This window comes from Vombatus ursinus, unplaced genomic scaffold (genome assembly GCF_900497805.2).
Source record: "Vombatus ursinus unplaced genomic scaffold, bare-nosed wombat genome assembly UNPS02014173.1, whole genome shotgun sequence".
NCBI classification, from domain to species: Eukaryota; Metazoa; Chordata; class Mammalia; order Diprotodontia; family Vombatidae; genus Vombatus; species Vombatus ursinus.
Window position 1 is genome coordinate 692902 of NW_020953951.1, and position 14628 is coordinate 707529.

Consider the following 14628-nt stretch of genomic DNA (forward strand, 5'->3'; position numbering starts at 1 on the left):
ATCTTCCAGCCTAGGATCTCTCTCTCTGTCTGTCCCTCTGTCCCCTTTCCATACACACATTTCTTCTGTTCTCTTATATGCATATGATTCCCATATCTATTCGCTTGGCCTTAATTTTTCTCCTCAACTCCAGTCCCAAGTCAGTAGCTGCCTGCTGGAATAATCTCCCCAGATGTCTCATTAGGACTTCAAGCTCAACCTATCCAAAATAGAAATTGCTAACTCTCCCTCTGAATCTATCTCTCTTCTATGATTCCCTGCTCCTCCTCAGGATATTGCAATCCTTCTAGTTGTCCAGGTTCCCATCCTCGAAGTCATTCTTTATTCTTGACTCTCACTTCTTCACTTTGCTCTCACATCTTCACTTCCAACAGCCAATCAGTTACCCAGGGTAGTTCATTCTGTCTCTGTCATGTCTCATATCTATCCCCTTTTCTCCACTCAACACAGACCCTACACAGGTTCCTATTACCTCTCATTACGGGAACTATTACAATGACCCTCTTTATTGGCCTCTTTGCTTCTAGACCTTCTCTTTATAGTTTATCCTCTGAATAGATGTCATACTAGAGACATAAATACAAGTAGGAAAACAGTCTGTGCTCTCAAGGAGCTTACATTCTTTTTTTATTTTTTAAAAATTATTTTTAATGAGGGGCAGCTAGTTGGCACAGTGGATAGAGCACCAGGCCTGAAGTCAGGAGGAGCTGAGTTCAAATCCGACCTCAGACCAAACACTTGACACACTTACTAGCTGTGTGACCCTGGGCAAGTCACTTAATCCCAATTGCCTAAAAAAAACCCACAAAAAACAAAAACAAAAAAAATTATTTTTAATGAACAAAAATTATTTTTCTCTTTCCACATCCCTCCCCTCAAGAAAAGAAAAAGACAACCCTTTTAAAGAAATATACATAGTTAAAAAACACTAATTCCCCTACTGACCAAGCTAGGAAGTGGCAGGATAAACTGGTTCTGGGCAGAAATCTATATCCATATCAATATCCATCCATCCATCCATCCTTCTGTCCATATATGTGTGTATGTGTATATATGTATATAGTGTGTGTATATAACATGTACATAATATATTTTAATATGTATGTATGTATATTTATATCTATAATATGTATCAGTCATTTTTGTAGTGGCAAAGAATTGCAAACTAAAGGGATGCCCATCCTCCTGCTGGGGAATAACTGAACAAATTACTGTATATGAACGTAATGGAATACCATCGTGCTGTAAGAAATGACAAAAGGGACTATTTTAGAGAAACCAGGGAAGATTTGAATGGACTGATTCAGAGGGAAGTGAGGAGAACCAGAAGAGCAATTTATATGATAACAACACTGTAAAAGTAAACAACTTTGAAAGCCTTAAGAACTCTGATTAATGCAATGGCCAACTGATTCCAAAGGACCAATGAAGAAGCATTCTACTTACCTCCTGACAGAGGTGACTGACTTAAGATGTAGTATGAGACATACATTTTTGGACAAGGGCAATGTGAGAATCTGTTTTGTGTGACTATGTTACAAGGATTTTGTCTTCCTTCCTTCCTTCTTTCCTTCCTCCCTCCCTTCTTCTTTCCTTTCTTTTTCTTTCTTTCTCTCTCTTTTCTCTCTTTTTTAATTGGGGAAGGAGACAGAAGGGAGAGAAACTGTGTATTAATTGAAAAAATAAAATTATATATAATATAATAATATTTGTAATATATATGTATAAAAGAAATATAAGGAGAAAGTTTATTCATCAGAGCCCACTTTTTCAGTGACTCCCTATTACTTCTAGCATAAAATCCCCAAGCCCCTCTTCTGGCATTTGAAACGCCCCCCCCACCCCCAATACAGCTCCAACTTCTCCTCCCAGCCTTATTTCATATGACTCCTCAACATGAATTCTCAGTTCCAGCCAAATGAAACTACTTGTTTTCCCCCAGACTTGGTGTGCTACTTCCTATCTGTCCCTTCACACAGACCATGTCCCTCGTGCCAGAATGTTCTCCTTCCCTATCATTGCTTCTCAGAAACCTTATCTTTATTCATGTCTAACCTCAGGTGCTCTGTTCTCCATGAAACCTGGCTTTTACACGTACAACCCTAGCATTCTTAGTCTTCTCTCCCTTCTCAAATTACTTTGTATACTTATCCATGCGCGTATCTCTACCTTGCTTTCCTCACCTTTGATTCCTATAATATTATATAAGCTCCTGGAGGGCAGGGGATGTTTGATTTGAGAGTTAATATTCCTAGCACCTGAAAAGTGCTTTGCCCTTACCTGGGACTCACTGCTTGTTGCACTGAAGTAGGAACAGTGGTTCGGAGGGAAGGACTGACACTCGGACAAACTTCCTACCAATTAGAGCTATTAGAAAATGGAATCAGCTGCCTACAGGTGAGTTTATTGTATTCCTCCTCCTTCCCCACTAGAGTATTTTTCTATCAAAGGCTGGATGGCTTATTGTCCCTGAAGTTAGAGAAGAGATTCTTTATCAGAAATGGGTTGGACTAGACTGGGGGGGGGGTCAAGTCTAGACCACCCCCAGTCTAGACCTCTGAAATAGTAGTTAACATTTATGGCAATTCAAGATTTGCCAAGGGCAGCTAGATGGTGCAGTGGATAGAGCTCCAGCCTTGGAGTCAGGATACCTGAGTTCAAAACCGGCCTCAGACACTTGATCCGTACTAGCTGTGTGACCCTGGGCAAGCCACTTAACCCCGATTGCCTCACAAAAAAAAAAGATTTGCCAAGTACTATACTTATGTTATTTCATTTGATCCTCACAACAATTTGGAGGGAGGTAGATTCTATTATTCACCCTATCCTACAGATGAGAAATTGAGACTAAGAAAAGTAAAGGGACTTGTCTAAGGTCACAGCAGAATTTGAACCTGTGTTTTTCTGACTCCAAGGCTTACACTCTATCCACCAGATATCGTAGCTGCTATCGTAGCACAGAAAGAGGATACGTTTCTACTGAGAATTTACTTACTAATGATTGGAGTTTCCTGTTCCCCTAGGGATGGTGTAAGGGAGGGTAGACTATATATTCTTTTAGAACTTCTAAGACTGTGTAGCTCTATTGGAACCTCTTCCTGAAGTGACTGACAGTAAGGAGGCCTTGAGATACACCTACTCGACCAAGACCTGTTCCTGCCTACAATCCCATCAACCTCCACTGAGCCAAGAGACCCTAGAAGTCTATAGCACTCCCTGAATAGCTCTCCTGGACCAGCTCTGATGTGGCGGGGAGGAATCTAGTCAACAAGTATTATTAAGCACCTACTGTGCCCATTCCAGACAGTATGCTAATAAGCCCTGGGGATACAAATACAAGCAAAAAAAAAAAAAAGACAATCCTTGCTCTCAAGGAGCTTATATTCTCCCACTGGGGAGACAACACCCAAAAAGAGCTGAAGAGGAGGGAGGGGGAGAGTTTACTCATGGGTATAGTGGAGAAAATCTGGGATGTTCTCCACAATGGAAGTTGTAGGAAGACCACCAGCAGGGGAAGGGAGCACAGGGGAAAGGTACCTGAGGCAGGGGGTCAGAGGCCGGAGAATGGCAAAGCAGAGGCTGGACTTGGGATGGATCACCAGAGCAGAGGCCTCCAAATGGACAGCTTCAAGCGTTCCGGGGACTTCGAGTTACCCCTCCTCCTCATCCCACGAACCCTTACCGAGCAGACTTCTAGCTTCCAAATTCTAGTCTCCCGATTCACCCCTAATCAATCCTAAATAGGTCTGGCTGTCTGAAAAATCTGCGGGAAAAATAGACTTTGGGTTTGTTCAAATGTTTGTTTAATAATTACAACCAGAGTTCATCCCATGTTGCAATACCTAACCTAAATCATTTCCGTGTGCCCTAATGGAAACAGAGGCTCTCCAGGTGCCCATAGAGCCGCGCGTCTGCTCCCCCCCAACTCTTCTGAACTAAAAGCCATCATCCATTTCTCCCTCCACCTTCTACCCTTTCTCGTCTTGTCTCTGGAAGGGCTCAGCGCGACTTTTATTGAACGGAATAGCTTAAATTTCCAGTCATTTTAGCGGCTTTTCTCTGGACCGTCTTCATATTCCCTCAGTCTCATTTCATGGGTGGGTCCCAAACGAAATACAATCCTGCAAAACTTCAGTCAGCCAAAAGCCATTTACTCCACGGAGCACATTCACAGCAATCACTGTTTCCCGGACCACCAGACACCCCGTTGTTCTTTAATTAAATATCGGATAATTCAAATGTGTTCAATTCAGAGCTTGCTTTTCTCATCCCTTGTGTTTCAAATTAATGAAGTTGAACTGAAAGCTCCTCAAGACCTAAGCAGGGCTGACTCCAGACCCCCATGATCCTTAGATCTTTCCATCTAATGACTGGAAGATCACATGACCCTGATTTCCCTAACCCACCCCAAACCACTCATTAAGATCACCTGGAAGGCATTGCTACCAATTTTGGGATGTTTAAGCTTCTAATCCCCTACTGGGAATATTCGTTTTTGGGAGATGGGTTCCCCAAGTTTCAGAAACACTGAGGTTTCTGGTTCCTACATGCCTAGGACCTTACTTCTTGGTTTTCTAAACAAGGAGTATTTGGGTTTTTAAAAATTTTTTTTATTTTTAACGTGTTCTTAAAGCTTTGGGTTACAAATTTTCTCCCTTCCTTCCTCCCCACCCACCCTCATTGAAAAGGCAAGCATCTCGATACAGGTTATAGATGTGTAGTCATGCAAAACACTTCCATAGTAGTACTGTTGTGAAAAACTAAGCGTATTTCCCTTCATCCTATCCTACCCTCCATTTATTCTACTCTCTCTTTTGACCCTGTCCCTCCTCAGAAATGTTTGCTTTTGATTATCCCCTCCCCCAATCTGCCCTCCCCTCTATCAACCCCCTGCTCTCTTGTGTTCTTCCCCCCTTATTTTCCTGTAGGATAAGATAGATTTCCATATCCCATTGTGTATGTTATTCCCTTCTTAAGCCAAATCCTATGAGAATAAGATTCACTCATTCCCTCTCACCTTCTCCCATTTCCCCTCCACTGTAAACGCCTTTTCTTGTCTGTTTCATGTGAGATATTTTACCTCATTCCACTTCTCCCTTTCTCCTTCTCCCAGTATAATCCTCTCTCACCCCTTAATTTTATTTTCCAGATATCACCCCTTCATCTTCAACTCACCCTGTGCCCTCTATCTATCTATCTATCTATCTATACATACATATAATTTTTTCCCTCCCACTACCCTAATACTGAGAAAGGACTCATGAGTTACAAATATCATCTTTCTCTGCAGGAATGTAAACAGTTCAATCTCAATAAGTCTCTTATGATTTCTCTTTCCTGTTTACCTCTTCCATGTTTCACTTGAGTCTTGTATTTGAAGGTCAAATTTTCTATTCAGCTCTGGTCTTTTCCACAGGAATGCTTGAAAGTCCCCTCTTTCATTGAATGACAATTTTTTCCCCTGAAGAATTATACTCAGTTTTGCTGGGTAGGTGATTCTAGGTTGTAGTCCTAACTCCTTTGCCCTCCGGAATATCATACTCCATGCCCTCTGGACCCTTAATGTAGAAGCAGGTAAATCTGGTGTTATCCTGATTGTGTTTCCACAATACTTGAATTGTTTCCTTCTGGCTGCTTGCAATATCTTCTCCTTGACCTGGGAATTCTGGAATTTGGCTATAACATTCCTAGGAGTTCTCCTTTGAGGATCTCTTTTAGGAGGTGACTAGTGGATTCTTTCCATTTCTATTTTGTTCTCTGATTCTAAAATATCAGGGCAGTTTTCCTTGATAATTTCTTGAAAGATGATGTCTAGGCTCTTTTTTTGATCATGGCTTTCAGATAGTCCAATAATTGTTAAATTCTCTCTCCTGGATCTATTTTCCAGGTCAGTTGTTTTTCCCATGAGATATTTCACATTCTCTTCTATTTTTTCATTCTTTTGGATTAGTGTTACAGTGCCGTGATTTCTCAAATTGTCCCTAGTTTCCAATTTCTTCATTCTAATTTTTAAGGAAGTATTTTCTTCAGTAAGCTTTTGGACTTCCTTTTCCATTTGGCCAATTTTGCTTTTTAGGGCATTCTTCTCCCCATTGGCTTTTTGGACCTCTTTTGCCATTTGGTTTAGGCTATTTTTTAAGGTGTTATTTTCTTCAGTATTTTTTTGGGTCTCCTTTAGCATCACTCTCAGTTTTTCCTCTACTTCTCTCACTTGCTTCTCAAAATCCTTTTTGAGCTCTTCCATGGCCTGGGACCAATTCATATTTTTCTTGGAGGCTTTGGATGTAGGAGCTTTGGCTTCATTGTCTTCTTCTGGTTGTATGTTTTGATCTTCTTTGTCATCAAAGTAAGGTAATATAGTCTGACTCTTTTTGTGCTGCTTGCTCATGATCCCAGCCAATTACTTGAGTTATAGACTCTTTGTTAAGGTAGGAGTCTGTTTCCAGTGTGGAGAGTGTACTGTCCCAAGCTTCAGAGGTTTTGTGCAGCTGTTTTCAGAGATAATTCTAGGGACCTGTAAATTTTCAGTTCTTCCAAGGTGTTATGATCAAGGGCGAGGTGTTACTCCTTTCCTGTTCTGTGCTCTGGTCTTTGAGCACTCTTTTCTGTCTTGGAACTGTGAGGAGGGTTTCCTCTCCACAGTCACTACAAGCTCCACCATGCCAGCATTCCTCCTCACCCCAGGACCACCACCCAGAACTGTGACCCAGATCCAAGCATGGGCAAAGCAAGAGAATACTGAACCAACAGAGAGATCCCTACAATCTTCCTCTGATCAGCCACTTGATTCCCCCTCTGTCTGTGGGCCAGAAGTTCAGGAAGCAGCTGCCGCCCCAAGGAATGGGGCTGGGATCCTGCACTCCTCTCTCTCCACCACAGAAACAGACTTTTCCCACTGACCTTCTAATTTGTCTTTGGCGTTGGTGGGTTGAGAAGTCTGGAAACCGCCACAGCTGCCCGAGATTCAGTCCTCTGAGGCCTGCTCCAGGGTCGCCTGCATGCCCACGCTGAGCTGCGCTCCTCTCCCAGCCTAGCAAGATACACCTTTCTGATCAACCATCCAGGCTGTCTTTGGCTGGAAATTTGTTTCACTCTGTCTTTTTGTGGGTTCTGCTGCTTTAGAATTTGTTTAGAGCCATTTTTATAGGTATTTGGAGGGGTTTGGGGGACAGCTCAAGCAGGTCACTGCTTTTACTCCGCCATCTTGGCTCCATACCCCTCCCAAGGAGTATTTGTTAAGATGTCATTATTCTGACATCTCCAAAATGTAATGCCACATGGCAGGTGCAGGGGACTTATTCATTGTCAGCAACATACCATGTTCATTCCCATGGTATGGTTCTTGTCATTTCTCTGGGTTGGAATGGCCTTCCCCTATTCCACCCACTTCTTCAAATCCTACTCAGCCTTCAAGGCCCAGTTCTTCCCCAAAGCCTTTCTAACAACTCCATTCCTTCACTTCCTTCTGTATTTGTAATCTTGATTACACAATTTAGTACTTAATTATACACACCATTTGTACTCCTTCCTAATTATTTCATGCGGTTGAGTCTTATCTTTCCAACTAGATCATTAGTTCCTAAATTAGGGTTGTTGAGGGTGTTATCAGGTAATAACTGGAAGACCTACTGGTGTGAAACAGTAGGAATTGAGGTAGGGATGACCAGTCACCACTTCCTGCCTGGTCTCATGTGAAGTAGGACAAGAGCAGAACTTGAGGGGAAAGAGGAAGAGGAGGGAGGAGAAGACAAGGAACCCATCGTAGATTTGAGAGCCATTTTGGGACCTGCTATGCCCAAGTTTCAATGGCTTACAAGAGACAAGCTACTTTGTTTAGTTCTCTTAAGCATCAGGGTCACAGAGCCTCACACTGTTAGAAATGGACAGCTTGATACAATGGGAAGCATTCCCATTGCAGTCTGAAGTAACCCTTGTCCCTTGGGAGGCTGTGGGATGTTGAGCAAGTCACACCTCTCTCTGAATTTCAGTTTCTTTCTCTTTAAAATGAAAGCACTGGAATGGAGATGATCTCCAAAGTTCCTTCCAATGCCAGGATTTGGTGATTCTATTACCTAATTTAAGGCCACAGTGAGAAAATATGGGGAATGAACTGCAGCCTGTAAGCAGAGGTTTTATCTCATGTTTCTTTGAACCTCCTCGGCACCCAGCAGGGGGTCAAACACAACGGAGGTATGCTATAAATGTTGGTTGATTGACGGATCCTCTGGTGCATGGAAACTGCTCTTTCTGAGCTTATCAACAATCTCTTTTTCCCAGTTCTCATTCCCTGCTAAGAAGGGAATTCTCTTCAGCTTTCCACACTATGGATTCTTCCTTGATGCTGTCTCCTCCCTGGGCCCCTGTGAGCTGATTGCATTAGAGATGAGGAGGAAGAATATTCCTGATAGTGTGGGGTACAGTTCGTACAAAGGTATGGAGGTGGGAGATAAAGTGTCACGTACTGGGAACAATGAGTAGGATAATTTGACTGTAGTGAGAATGCATGCACTAGAGGTTTTAACCCTTTCATCTCTAGAATCAAACACTTTCATCCCCAGAACTACCCAGCTTTCCCCCTGCCCCCCTCCCTTGCCAATGATATGTACAAAAGTTGTGTATAGAGTGTGTCTTACCTGTCCAGTTGATCCTTCTCAGTCTCCTTTGCTGGATCATCATCCTGCTCCTACACATTACATGGGTGGCATCTCTCAAGGCTCTGTCTTAGCTTCTCTTTGATTCTTTCTCTAAACGTTTTCTTGGTTTCAATTATTTTCTCCATTCATATGACTTCCAGGTCTATATACCTGGCTCCCACCTGGCTCCTAAAATCCAGTTCATATTACCAACTATCATGTCCACAAAGGAACTCATTTCCCCCCAAAATCTATCCTTCTTCTAAACTTCTTTATTTCTATCGAGGGCATTACCCTCCTTCTACTCACCCAGACTTGTGGCCTTGGAGTTACTCCTCTCCTGCTCTGTCTCTCTCTGTCTCTCTCCTTTCTCACTCTCTCCCCAATCCAATCATTTGCTAAGTCTTATCACGTCTTGCCTTAGCTTCCCTAGCATCTACTCTCTTTCTCTCTACTCAAACAGCCCTTACCCAAGTTCAGGCCCTTATCACCTTTTCCTTGGACAATTAAAATGGTTTTTCTAGTTGATTTCCTTGCTTCCTGTCCCTTCACTGAGCCACCAAATTAATATTCCTAAGACACGAATCTGACCATGTCACGCCAAGCTCCAAAGTCTTTGGTTGTATCCTACTTTTTTAGTATAAAATATAAAGTCTTCAGCCTAGCATTTAAAGCCCCCTACAATCTGGCTCTCACCTATCTTACTTCTTTTTTTTTAATAGCATTTTATTTTTTTTTCAAATTACATATAGAGAAAGTTTTCAACATTCACTTTTATAAGATTTTGAGTTCCAATTTTTTTCTCCCTCCCTCTCACTCCCCTTCCCCAACAAGGCAAGCAGTTTGACATAGGCTATACATATATAATCATATTAAACTTATTTCCACATTAGTCATGTTGTGAAAGAAGAATCAGAACAAAAGGGAAAAACAAAGAGAAAGAAAAAGCAAACAAACAAAAGGTCAAAATAGTATGCTTTGATCTGTATTCAGACTCCATAGTTCTTTCTCTAGATGTCTCATCTCTCTTCCAGTCTTATTTCCTATTACCCCTCTTCATGAATGAATGAATGAATGCATGAAAAAGCATTTAGTAAGAGCTTACTATGGGGATACCATACAAAAGTGAAGACATTTTTTGCCTTCAAGGGGTCTACATTCTAAATGGGGGTGGGTGGGATAGGGGTGTGAGATACTCACAGGAAAGTGGTGGCCAAGGAGACAGAGGCACTTTGGTCCTGAAAGTGAGTGGGGCCACCCCTTCCATGAACAAGAGCAGAGCTGTTTTGGCCATGGTTCCAGAACTGGAAAGGAAGGTTGAAATGGTAGCAGGGTGGTTGCAGAGGGTGTAGAGCAGGGGTGGGGAGTGAAGTGAAGCATAGTTGAGGTCTTCCTGAAATAGTGACTGAGGACAGGGGTAAGGGGAAGACGCCAGAGCAGCAGTTCTGGACATGTAAAGGCTAAAAGCTTCGGGACATGCATTCTCTACTCCAGTCAAAGCGGACTCCGCACTAGCTGTTCCCTGTACACCCTAGGCCTTTGTACCCCATGTCAGGAATGTATTCCCTCCTCACCTCTGCCTTTGAGAATTCCTATATTCTTTCACAATGTAACTCAGGACCCCCCCCCTTTTTTTTTTTTTTAGGCAATTGGGGTTAAGTGACTTGCCCAGGGTCACACAGCTAGTAATTGACAAGTGTTTGGTCTGAGGCAGATTTTGAACTTACGTCCTCCTGATTTCAGGGCCAGTGCTTTATCCACTGCGCCACCTAGCTGCCCCCCCTCCCTTTTCAGGAGGCCTTTCTGATCTTCTCACGTACTGTTACTGATTGTGTTCCCTTTTCTAACTATTTTATATAAGTCACTTAACTTCTGTTTGCCTTAATCAGGTGGAGAAGAAAATGGAAAACCACTCTAGTATCTTTGCCAAGAAAACGTCAAGGACAGTGTGGTCCACGGGGTTGGAGTCTAGAGAACTGGGCCCGGTTCTGCCCCAAAGCAGAAGATCCTTCCAATCAGCATGACCTTGAGCAGGTCACTCTCCTCTGGGTCTTCAGTTTCTCCTTTTCAAGGGAGGAGGGAGGCTCCTTCTAGCTCTGGATCCTTTGGTATCAGACCCAGAGAAGAGTAACAACAGCCCCCTGGCTCACACGATGGGTGAGAGGAACAGACGAGGGAGAAACAGGAAAAAGAAGAGTGTCCATGGGGATAGAATGGGAGGAAGAAAAGTGGCAAGGAATAAAAGAAGGGGAGTCCCTGTTAGTTTATGGGCTGCTGCCCTGGGATCATAACTCTAGAGATGGAAAAGGCCTTAGATATCATCAAGTTCAGCCTCTTCATTTTATAATTGAGGAAACTGAGGCCCATAGAGGTTAAGAGACTTGTCCAGGGTCACACCGTTTAGTAAGTGTCTGAGGCAGGATTTGAACCTAGGTTGAGCTGACCTAGTGTACTCGTTTGTGCTCTTCAGGAGCCCATTTATTTCACAAAGTAACATAACCTGTTCTTATTTGGTTAAGCCCATGGCAGCCTACTCAGGATCATAAATCTGGAGCTGGAAGAGACTTCAAAGTCTATCAGGTCCAAACTCTACCCTACCCAACCCTCATTTTACAGATGAGGAAAGTGAAGTAGAGAGGTTAAGTGACTTAGCCAGGATGATACAACTAAGTGTCTGAAGTAGGATTTGAACCCAGGTCCTCTAGACTCCAAGTCCAATGGCCAATCCATCCACTATCCTGCCCAAGGATAGGTTAGGCACGCCCCTTCAGGATATCTGTCCTGGTACCACACTAAGAGAGCTTTTTGTCCCATCTCAAGCTATGGATGAAGCTCTAGTTCAGCAGTTAGCTCCTAAGGGCAGCTGTTTGAAAGGGGGTAGCAGAGGTGGTTTTCACCATCTCCACAAAATACAAAGTAGGGAAAACTTGTTAGCAGCTCTTTCTAGCCTTCTCAGCCCCAGTGTCCTCAGAAGTCTCCGAAGTCCTTCACTGTGACCCAAGATGAAGTGCTCTCTCTGCCCTCCACCCTCCATTTGTGGAGTGTAGAGGGAGAACTAGATTAAAACCTACTTTATTGAAGTGATTCATACTAATGTATGAAAGACTACTAGCTCTACTGCTCTCAGCCATGTTGGCTTTCCAGAATAGGAGCTTCCTCCCTTAAATGAAGTTCTAATTATCGTGGTGAGGGAGAGGAAAATGGTATATTTGCATGGAGAGGGGGTATTTTTTGGGGACCCTGTGCCTTGTACAACTCAGAAGTCAACAACTTAAGCCACTTCTGAAAGGTTGTTCTGTACTGTGCAATGTACAGTTTCTTGAGAAATTTACCGTTCCCCTAGAGTAAAGCCCTAGAACATAATCTGTCTAGACAGCCCTAAGCAGAGTGACACAGCTTAAGATTCTCATTAGCAATGTTTTCAAACCATGAAGAGGTTTTCCTTATAGATGGCATGTTGAGTCAGGCGGCCAGCACCTCATGGCATTGCTGGGCTAGGCTGGGTTCTCCTCAGGATTTCAGCATTGATTTCCATCAACCATGCCCCCTCACCTCCCTTCCTGATCCAGCAGTGAACAGCATCCTTCAGGCAGTCCATGGGCTGCCTAGAACACCCTGGTCCACCAAACAGATCACACATACTCAGACCACACTCAGTGTTATGTCAACCTGGAATGTGAAGACTTGGTTTTGAATCCCACCTCTGACCCTCTTGTAGCTGAGAGAGCTACTTAAACATGTTATCATTTGTATTGATTTATAGCCCACAACTCTCACAAGGGCAGGAAGGGAGAGGGTCCCTCATAGACAGCCATCAGGCACAGCTTGCAAACTATCAGCCAAGTGGTGCCTATTTGTTATTTGGGGAGTGGCTAAACAAACAGCGGTATGGGTATAATGGAATATTATTGTGCCATAAAGATAATGAACATGAAGATTTCAGAGAAACTTGGGAAGACTTCTCTGAATTGAAGAGGATCAAAGAACATTCTGCACAATGGCCACAATGAGGTAAAGGAAAATAGCAGGGCAAAATTTCTGAACCCTGATCAACGTAGCAACTACTTATGACTTCAGGTTACTGAGAGTGAAATCCACTCCTCAGCAGATGAAACAGATCATAGGCACAGAAGAGGCATACGCTTACAGACATGGCCAATGCATTGATCTACTTTGTAGGACTGTACTTATTTCACACTTGGTAGGCTTCAGTTGAGGGGGTTGGAGTCATAGGAAAGGGACAGGGATGTAAAAAAAAAAAAGAAAAAAACTCCAATAACACATTATAAACAAAACCCTTTCTGTAGTGTGATTTATGTGTGTATAAGTGCACAGAAGGTGAGGGTGACCTGCAATCTACTTACAACTATTACAGTTAAGTACTCTCTGGACCTGCCAATCCAGGATTCTGTTACAGGGAAACAAAAGTGCCAGATGGGTGAGACCAAGGTCACTTCTGCAGGTTAGGGACAGCTCCCAAACTTAAAAATGCATCAGGTATACAAGAGAAAAATACATTAGCTATACAACATAAGGTCAAAATGGGTATGTGATTTACAGATAAAGGGTGATACCATAAGCAAATTAGGAGAGCATGAAATAGTTTACCTGTCAGATCTATGGAGAAGGGAAGAATTTAGGACCAAATAAGATATAGAGAGCATTGTGAAATGTAAAATAGATATTTTTGATTATATAAAATTAAAACAATTTTGTACAAACAAAACCAATGCAACCAAAATTCTAGGAAAGCAGAAAGCTAGGAATTTTTTTTTTTTGGTAGCAAGTATCTCTGATAAAGGCCTCATTTCACAAATATATAGAGAACTGAGTCAAATCTGTAAGAATACAAGTCATTCTCCAATTGATAAATGGTCAAAGGATATGAACAGGCAGTTTTCAAACAAAAAAAGTCAAAGTTACCTATAGTCATATGGAAAAAATGCTCTAAATCACTACTGATTAAAGAAATGCAAATTAAAACAATTCTGAGGTGCCACTTCACACCTATCACACTGGCTAATATGATAAAAAAGGGAAATGATAAATGTTGGAGGGATATGGGAAAACTGGGACACTAATGCATTGTTGGTGGAGTTGTGAACTAATCCAAACATTCTGGAGAGCAATTTGGAACTATGCCCAAAGGACTATAAAACTGTGCATACCCTTTGATCCAGCAATACCATTGTTAGGTCTATATCCCAAAGAGATTTAAAAAAAAAGGTGGGGATGGGAAGGCTCTACTTGTATAAAAATATTTATAGCAGCTCTTTTTATGGTGGCTACAAATTGAAAATTGAGGGGATGCCCATCAACTGAGGAATGGTTGAACAAGTTGTTGTGTATTATTGTGATGGAATATTATTGTGCTATAAGAAATGACAAGCAGAATGATTTCAGAAAAAACCTGGAAAGAATTACACGAACTAATGCAAAGTGTAGTGAGCAGAATCAGAAGAACATTATACAAAGTTAACAGCGATATTATATGATTAAGAACTGTGAATGACTGAACTATTCTCAGCAACATAATTATCTAAGACAATCCCAAAGGACTCATGATGAAAAATTCTGTCCTTTTCCAGAGAAAGAACTGATATTAATTGAATATAGACAAGCATATTTTCTTTCCTTCCTTTCTTCTTTTCTTTCTTTTCTTTCTCTGTCTTTCTTTCTTTCCTTCTCAAATCTTCTTGGGTAAAATGACTAATATGGAAACGTTTTATATGATTGCACATGTATAACCTATATCACACTGCTTACTGTCCAAAGGAAGGGGGAAGGGAGGGACAGAATTTAAAACTAAAATTGTTTTTAAATGTTAAAAATTGTTTTGACATGTAATTGGGGAAAAACAAAATATTATTAAAATACATTAGATATAAAAACATTTTTTAAAAAGACAAAAAATAAAAACTACATTAGGTATCACTGATGATCATGGTTTGTATAATACCTACTTCCAAAAAGGATTTGAGGCAGAGGGTGATCC